Source organism: Equus quagga, chromosome 1 (assembly GCF_021613505.1).
Source record: "Equus quagga isolate Etosha38 chromosome 1, UCLA_HA_Equagga_1.0, whole genome shotgun sequence".
Taxonomy (NCBI): Eukaryota; Metazoa; Chordata; class Mammalia; order Perissodactyla; family Equidae; genus Equus; species Equus quagga.
The window spans coordinates 66,648,644-66,657,216 of NC_060267.1; the positions used below are offsets into that span (position 1 = coordinate 66,648,644).

General features: G+C 37.4%; 1 pseudogene; it reads right to left on the reverse strand.

Annotated features, from left to right (window-relative positions):
• Nucleotides 1-5,436: 5,436 nt before the first annotated feature.
• Nucleotides 5,437-8,292, reverse strand: LOC124245670 (protein zyg-11 homolog A-like; annotated as a pseudogene).
• Between the last annotated feature and the right edge of the window lie 281 nt (nt 8,293-8,573).

The window sequence follows — 8,573 nt, forward strand, 5'->3', positions numbered from 1 at the left end:
TTTTTAATAAATCATATTGTGATAACAATCATTTGAGATAATAAAATGAACATAGCATCCTTTCTGTTCTTGAATGGCTTCAGACTATGTTCCTATCACTGAAATATCAGCTTTTGACATCTCTAGTCTAGTTTAGGATGACTGGAATCACATGACCCCTACAGAGGTCCAAATCCTGAAACCATAGAGGTTTCTCATGTCCAAGGCATCAGTTGTCACATAGGCAGCATATTACTCTCTACTAGATTGCGTATGTTATCATTTACAACTGAAAACATTAAGGGGAGAAATCTGATACTTTTTTTTTAGTTTTTTACTTTTAGGGAGAAAGTGAGAAGTTAAGCTCAATATATCTCCTTATTTACAGAGGGTTGAGTTTGAGTTACATTCATTCATTCATTTAAAAATATTTGTCAGGGCCTACCTGGTGGCTCTGCTTCGGGAACGCAGAGTTTGCAGGTTTGGATCCCAGGTGAGGACCTACACACTGCTTGTCAAGCCATGCTGTGGCAGCATCTCACATGCAAAAATAGAGGAAGATTGGCACAGACATTAGCTCAGGGACAATCCTCCTCAAGCAAAGGAGGAAGATTGGCAACAGATGTTAGCTTACAGACAATCTTAGTCATAAAAAAATACATATATACATATTTATTTTTAATTTTAATTTTTTTGGATGTACATCATATTTCAAATTCTGGATACATTATATCATGTTCACCACCCGAACACTAATTATAGTGCATCCCCTCACATGTGACCCTAATCACCCCTTTTGCCCTCCCCCTTCCCCCCTTCCCCAATGGTAACCACCAGTCCAATCGCCAATGCTATGTGTTTTTATTTTTTGTCGTTTTTATCTTCTACTTATGAGTGAGATCATATGGTATTTGACTTTCTCCCTCTGACTTATTTCACTCAGCATAATACCCTCAAGGTCCATCCATGTTGTCACAAATGGCTGGATTTCATCATTTCTTATGGCTGAGTAGTAGTCCATCGTGTATAAATACCACATCTTCTTTATCCATTCGTCTCTTGATGGGCACCTAGGTTGCTTCCAAGTCTTAGCTATTGTGTATAATGCCGCAATGAACAAAGGGGTGCAAGTATCCTTATGGCTTTGTGTTTTGAAGTTCTTTGGATAAATACCCAGCAGTGGAATAGCTGGATCATATGGTAGATCTATCCTTGAATTTCTGAGGATACTCCAAACTGCTTTCCATTGTGGCTGCACCAGTTTGCACTGCCACCAGCAGTGAACAAGAGTTACCTTCTCTCCACACCCTCTCCAACATTTGTTGTTTCCTGTCTTGTTAATTATAGCCATTCTGACCGGAGTGAGGTGATACCTCATTGTAGTTTTGATTTGCATTTCCCTGATAGCTAATGATGTTGAGCATCTTTTCATATGCCTGTTGGCCATCTGTATATCTTCTTTGGAGAAATCTCTGTTCAGATCTTTTGCCCATTTTCTAATTGGATTGTTGGTTTTTTTGTGGTTGAGCTATACGAGTTCTTTGTATATTTTGGATATTAACCCCTGATCTGATATGTGGTTTGCAAATATGTTCTCACAATTGTTAGGTTGTCTTTTTGTTTTGTTGATGGTTTCCTTTGCTATGCAGAAACTTGTTAGTTTGATGTAGTCCCATTTGGTCATTTTTTCTTGTGTTGCCCTTGCCCCGTCAGATATGGGACTTGAAAACCTGCTACTCAGACCAATGTCATAGAGCGTACTGCCTATGTTTTCTCCTAGAAGTCTCATGCTTTCGGGTCTCACATTCAAGTCTTTAATCCATTTTGAGTTGATTTTTGTGCATGGAGTAAGGGAATGGTCTACTTTCATTCTTTTGCATGTGGCTGTCCAGTTTTCCCAACATCGTTTATTGAAGAGACTCTCCTTTCTCCATCGTATGCTCTTGGCTCCCTTGTCGAATATTAGCTGTCCATAAACGTGTGGGTTTACTTCTGGGCTCTCAGTTTTGTTCCATTGATCTGTGTGTCTGCTTTTGTGCCAGTACCATGATGTTTTGGTTACTATGGCTTTGTAGTATAATTTGAAATCGGGGAGTGTGATACCTCCAGCTTTGTTCTTTTTTCTCAGGAATCCTTTGGTTATTTGGGGTCTTTTGTTGTTCCATATAAATTTTAGGATTCTTTGTTCTATTTCTGTAAAAAATGTTGTTGGAACTTTGATAGGGATTGTGTTGAATCTGTAGATTGCTTTAGGAGGTATGGACATTTTAACAATGTTAATTCTTCCAATCCAAGAGCACAGAATGTCTTTCCATTTCTTTGTGTCTTCTTCGATTTCTTTCAGCAATGTTTTATAGTTTTCGGTGTACAGATCTTTCACCTCTTTCGTTAAGTTTACTCCTAGGTATTTTATTCTTTTTGTTGCAATTGTAAATGGGACTGTATTCTTACTTTCTTTCTGCTACTTCGTTGTTAGTGTATAGAAACCCAACAGATTTTTGTTCATTGATTTTGTATCCTGCAACTTGACTGTATTCCTTTATTACTTCTAAAAGTTTTTTAGTGGACTCTTGAGGATATCCTAGATATAAAATCATGTCATCTGCAAAGAGTGACAGTTTCACTTCTTCTTTTCCAGTTAGCAGGAGCATAGTCTTAGTAGGTTGATTGAGCTGGAACTGCTTCCTTAACAGCTCCATTTCCACACATGGTTTAATTTAAATCCTTCAATAAAAATACCTATGGCTACTTGGTAAAGACTCAGTGATTTACTTCAGGGTCTATTATCCTCAAGTCCTGAACCACTTTTCTCTGTTTGGTTGCCTTAAACTCAGCTTCTTCCCTAATGCTGTCACATTTGAATGAACTCCAGACATTGTATTTTTGTGATTACCTTTAGCTCTATACTTTGCAACTTAGAAATTGTATGTGTCCTACTTCCTAGCTTTAACCCAGGCCATTGGGACTTTCCTATAGACTTTCACTTGTCTTTTTAAAAACAGATCTCTAATCTGGTTTTTAGAGCTACATATTAGTTTGGAAGTCAACTAGAAGGTAATTTCCACAAGAGCATTACGTTTATAGTGTTGTATCCCAACATCTGGAATAGTGCCTAGGTGTTTGGTATATATTTGTTGACTGAGTAAATGGATATGGAATCTGTGTTGCAAACCGAATCTTCTGAAAGTTGCGCCATGAATTAATGGCAGAACAAAAAGCAAAACCTGGTTTGCTGCACAGGTACTTTCTAATAGACTTCATTGCCTATAGTTTTCTTTCTTATTCTGGTGAGAAAACCAAATATATTTACTAAAATGTTTAATAAACCAATGAGCATTAATTAGGGGGAGTTTAATGTACTAGGAGTTTGAGTATAAAGTGTGAAAATGTAGTATCCAGCTTCCAAGTTGGCTCTAAAGATCCCACCTCCTGGTATGTATGATCTTGATTATGAGCTACACTTAGTGACCCACTTCTAGTGAACTGAATGTGTAAAAGCCCCCTAAGAGACTCTGAGTCAGAATCACCGAGCTTCACCTGGTTACGCCACTATCAACTTTCTGACTCCTCAGAATCTGTGTGAGATAACATATGTTTTTGCTTTGAAGGTCTAAGTTGTGGGTGATTTGTTAAGCAACAATAGATATCTGATAAAATACATTTCTATAATTTTGCTACCGTTAACAACCCAATGATAAAAGTAAAATTGCTATACACACGTTATGTATATATCTCTCTCTATATATAATATAATATATAATATTCAGTTTGCGCTCATTATATATTACATGTGTTATATCATATACATCTATAGAGAGAGGGAATTTCTATCTCTATATCTATTTCTACATATAAGATACATTTTCTAACTTTCAAGGCATTTCAAGGTAGATAAGGACAGATAACATCCTGGTGATATTCTAAACACTTACCACCCATTGTCGTGCTCTATCTTTGAACATATTGGCTCATCTTGGCATGCATTACCACAGTGACATGTGTAGAAGTTAAATTTGGCACTTTTCCATATGTGGAAGACAGATGTGAATGTAAATAGAATTATACATTTTTTTGTTTGTTTTAGAAGTGGATTCTAGTCACCTACAGAAGACATTTCCCATGAATCATTATAGACTTATGAATTGAGCAAAGAAAACAACATTAATAAACCAGCTTTTTAAATTCTAGCTATGTCACTAATTATTTATGTGACAAGAGCAATGCAACCTATCATTTGTGCTCACCTAATAAAGTGGATTTTAATTAAAAAGCCATAAGAGAGTTAACCATTATGAGAATAAACTAATATAATTTATGAGGGATGTTTTTGTTTTGTTTTTAAATATGCTACTAATCAAACAGGAATTTACTTTGCTCTTTGAAAAAGTTGAATTTAAACAGATGAATGGCAAAACATGTCTCATTAGCTGTCAATAATAAGGCAAGGAAGGAGTTCATACTCTGTTCCACAGGAGAGCTTTGCAGAGGATACAAACAAGAGCTTCTAATACAGTTTATGTTGCGGAATTCTCAGAAAAGCCCATATTTTTCTTGTCACTATGCTAGTAAGGTACTCCTTGAAATCTTTGAAAATCTTTGAAAATCTTGAAAATCTTTTTCTGGCTCTTCTGCCTCTTCATTTTTGTCACAGTCTTATGCACATTGAAATTTTGAGGTATTCAGATTTCCAATGCCCCTTTAATCTTTCATCGAAGCACTCTATTCTCAGTCCTAAATCCCACCATGTCCCACCTCACACTCACTCACACAGAATGTTATGCTCACTCCATCTAATTTGTAAAGTTGGAGGAAAAAAGGCCAAAGATAGAACAGTCAAAAAGGTAAAGTCCCTCCATCCTTCAAGTGGAAGATATTTTGGTATCTGCAAAGAATATGTTTTTTTTTCTTTTTCTCCTCTCCAACAGAGGTTCTGCCTTCCAAATAACACATTTACAAGCATGTATTTCCCAGAGCCTTTTTTTGTGTACTTCTTTTCCAGTGGCTTCACATAACCGAATGACAACTCAGGAGATTCTTTCAAACATGAAATTTAACAGAAATACCAAGGTCTCCCAGAGGCTCTTTCTTTTCCATTTCTGGGCAAACAGGTCCCCTTCCCCCTGGCAATCTCCCAGAGTTGAGAAATTGGCCAGGACAAGAGCAAAGTACTTGCCATAGCTGTGCCAACGCAAGTTCAGAGGTCTCCCCACAGAATCTAGGGTCTGATTTTTCAAAATTGCTGCTCAAGGAGTGCCCCTAGGATGATTCCAGCTTGATTTGGGATTATGGGTATTATAGGAATCCAACGTTTTTGTAACTTATTGAAAATCCAAAATAAAATGTCCAATGAGGCAGCCAACTCACAAATTCTAATGACAACTGGTTTCAAGATTCAATTGCTAACAGGGCAGAAGACCTGACATTAAGAAACAGAGAGCACCTGTGGAGCTCTTTAGGTTAATAATGGCATTCAGCACAGAGGGGGCATCTCCCAAAATTTGTGAAATGTATTCTGGAGTCATCCAGAATGAAGACTTCACTCTGCTGTGCTTTGGGATTTGCCTCCCTGTGCTCCTGGATGTCACTCAAAAGTTACAATAACATTTTACAGTATTTGCTGGAGTGTTTACTGCAGACATCATATGTAGTCCACAGTAACCAGAGCTTAACCACAAGTTGAGAGAAGTGCCAAGGAGTGGGAAAACTGCCTTGAAGGATCTGTAGATCACCAATGCTGTCATCTTATGCCTTGAACTTAGACAGTCCCAGATGTTTGGATGCAGATACTGGAGAAGAGCATCTCCTCTGAAGGTGATGGAATATCCAAGGCTGCTAATCAGAAGTTAGATGGTTGATAATGCCTACAGCAAAAGAGCTGACTTCTGTTTCTTTGCTGTAGAGCAAACTGCTAATATGCTTCACCACGTCCTCAGTCACCAGCTTGGAAGACAGCTTTCTGACTTCGGCTATGGTGTTTTCCAAGACCTGCATGAACATCGTGAATCCTTGAATTTCAATAAAGTGCTTGCAGGCAGCTAGAGACTCATTCTCAAGATTCCAAAGTGCTTTCAAAGTAAACAAGAGAGTGACATCACCTGAATTCTCAGTAGTCTTTTGTTTTACTGTTGCTACAAGTTCCCTAACTGCCATGAAGAGCTTTTCTTTAGGTTGTGCACTTTGCTTTGGTGGGAGCTGCACGGCTAGAATAAAGGGGGGTGCTCACTGCCATTATTTGCATATTGGGGTTTGCGCTTTCAGAACCATCTCATAACAAACTTGGCAGTATTGAACTTGTCAAATGGAACATCCACAAGAATGCTTGTCAAGGCATCACCTCAAGGACTCAGTTACTTCCTGAGGGAAACTCCAGTGCTCCGGAAGCTTAGTGTTCCATCAAGCCTTTCAGGACACAATTTCTCCAGGGTGGCAATCAGGATATTCAGGTAGATTTTAACCAGAGTAGGGAGATGTCTCTTCCTGAAGCATGCAGCAGCCCAGGGCATCCTTTTGAGCAGAGAGAGGGACAATGGGTACAAGAGGCCTGGGTACAAGAAGTGAACCTTGGCGACCCTTGCCCTTGGGGCATTGAGAAGGGAGCTGGCATCAAGCTGGGCCTGGGTCCCTGTGAGAGGTGGTGTGGGCCCACTCTGTGGGCAGGGCACAGAGCTTTCCTACTGGGAATGTTTTGAGATCTGCCACATTGAAATGATAGGATACAATTTTCTTGATCTAAAGTAAAATTCAAGACTTCTTATAGAAAGAATTAATTGAATAACTGGAATAAAATAATGAGAAACTTCAACAAAAACTTATTTTGATACAATTTAAGATATTTAAGTACATCAAATAAATTTTAAATTATCACCACTGAGGAAGGGGCAGGGACACATAAAATGTGGCAAGGCAATGGAATAACAACCACAGAGTTTAAAGGGAAGAGATTTGGATCAAATAATTATGGTTCCAAGGCAATGTTTCAAATCAAGAAAATAAACAAAACACAAAGGAATATAAAAAAGATAAAGATGATAAAAGAATAATAGAATTGTCTCAATAATAATCCTTAATATGGCTATGAAACCATGCAAATGTTCTTAAAAACACTGAAAGAAAATACATTAATTTGAAAAATAATTTGCATCAAAAATTACTGACTATACCAGCAAAAATTCTAGGTAGTATATTTGCGTTCAGAGAGATGGATATTTTCTTTTTTACTGGGATGATTTTTATTTTTAGTAAAAATTGATACCTAGTCTCAAAAAAGATTGTACTCATATATTTATATAAGGCTAACATTTTATTCCACAACAAATTACCCCACAACCTAGTCCCTTAAAAAAATCATTTATTGTCTCACACAATTTCTGAGGGATCAGAAATGAAATGAGAAAATGTAATTTGAAAATCAGTGGAGAAGAATAAAAATGACCCAAAAAACACCCTTTTTATGATGAAACAAGAATTAGCGAAGGGAATATCAGGGAAGTATGCAATACATAAATATAATAATTTGATCAAAGCAAGATGGAGTTAATAAACTTTGATTGGATCCAAAATCAAAATCTAACAATATGCTGTTATAAAGGAAAATGAGGGAAATAAAGGTTAAAAGTAAGTATGAATTAAGGAATTGCCTGCTCTCATTGTTAGTCTTCACAGCCACTCACCAACAGCAAAAATAGAAGACCAAATTAAAACAATTAAGTTGAAGTCTTTCTGAGTACCTAAGAAGTGAACTATTAAAAATTGTTGTAATACTTTTGTTTCCAGTCCCCTAAATAGAACAGAATAGAAGCTAAATGCCCTGCAGCACAATAAAGGGGCCCTATTGATCAGAAGGATGGGAGAGGGGTTTTATCTAAAAGAAAGAAAAATACAACACTTTAGAAAATTAGATCATTTTATGTAGGACTAGAGAAACTGAAAACCCTCTACTGGTAGGAACAGTATTTTTTAAACTACAGTTGAGACCCTAGGTTATTGCTTTGTGTTGAGCTACAGTCTTTTGTTCCTCACTCCACTGTGACTGTGTGTCTGGGAAATGACAAACATTGATGACCATCCAGTGGAAACTCTGGGCATTGCTTAAGCTAGTGGACTAAGTGTTGGGGCATTTTCTGTTGAAAGGATCAAGGGATCGAGCTATCTTCTTATGAGCAGGGAAGTAATTTTCTGAAAAGAGAAAGGTATCATTTTGGTGTGAAAATATAAGTCATCCAACGAATAATTATTGAGTGTTTTACCTAAGGCTTCGCAGTAAGTGCTTAGGATAGAGTGGAGAACAAGGTCCATAAGGTTCCTGTTCTTCATGGTGCTGACTTCCACTAAAGAAGCTCAGAAAGTGAACACACAAAGAATCAAACAATTGAGGGTTATAAATACAGTGAGTTACTAGGGAATTTACCTAAAAAGAGTGGTTAGGGAAGTCTTCTCCAATGATGGGTCATTTTACCAAACCATAATAATGAGATACAGCTAGGTATATAAAATTCGGGGTGGGTGGGGGGGCGGTCGTTTGGGAATTCCAGACACAAAGAAGAATACGTATAAAAAAGTCAAATTGTAGAAATAACCTTGGCTGTTTACAAAAC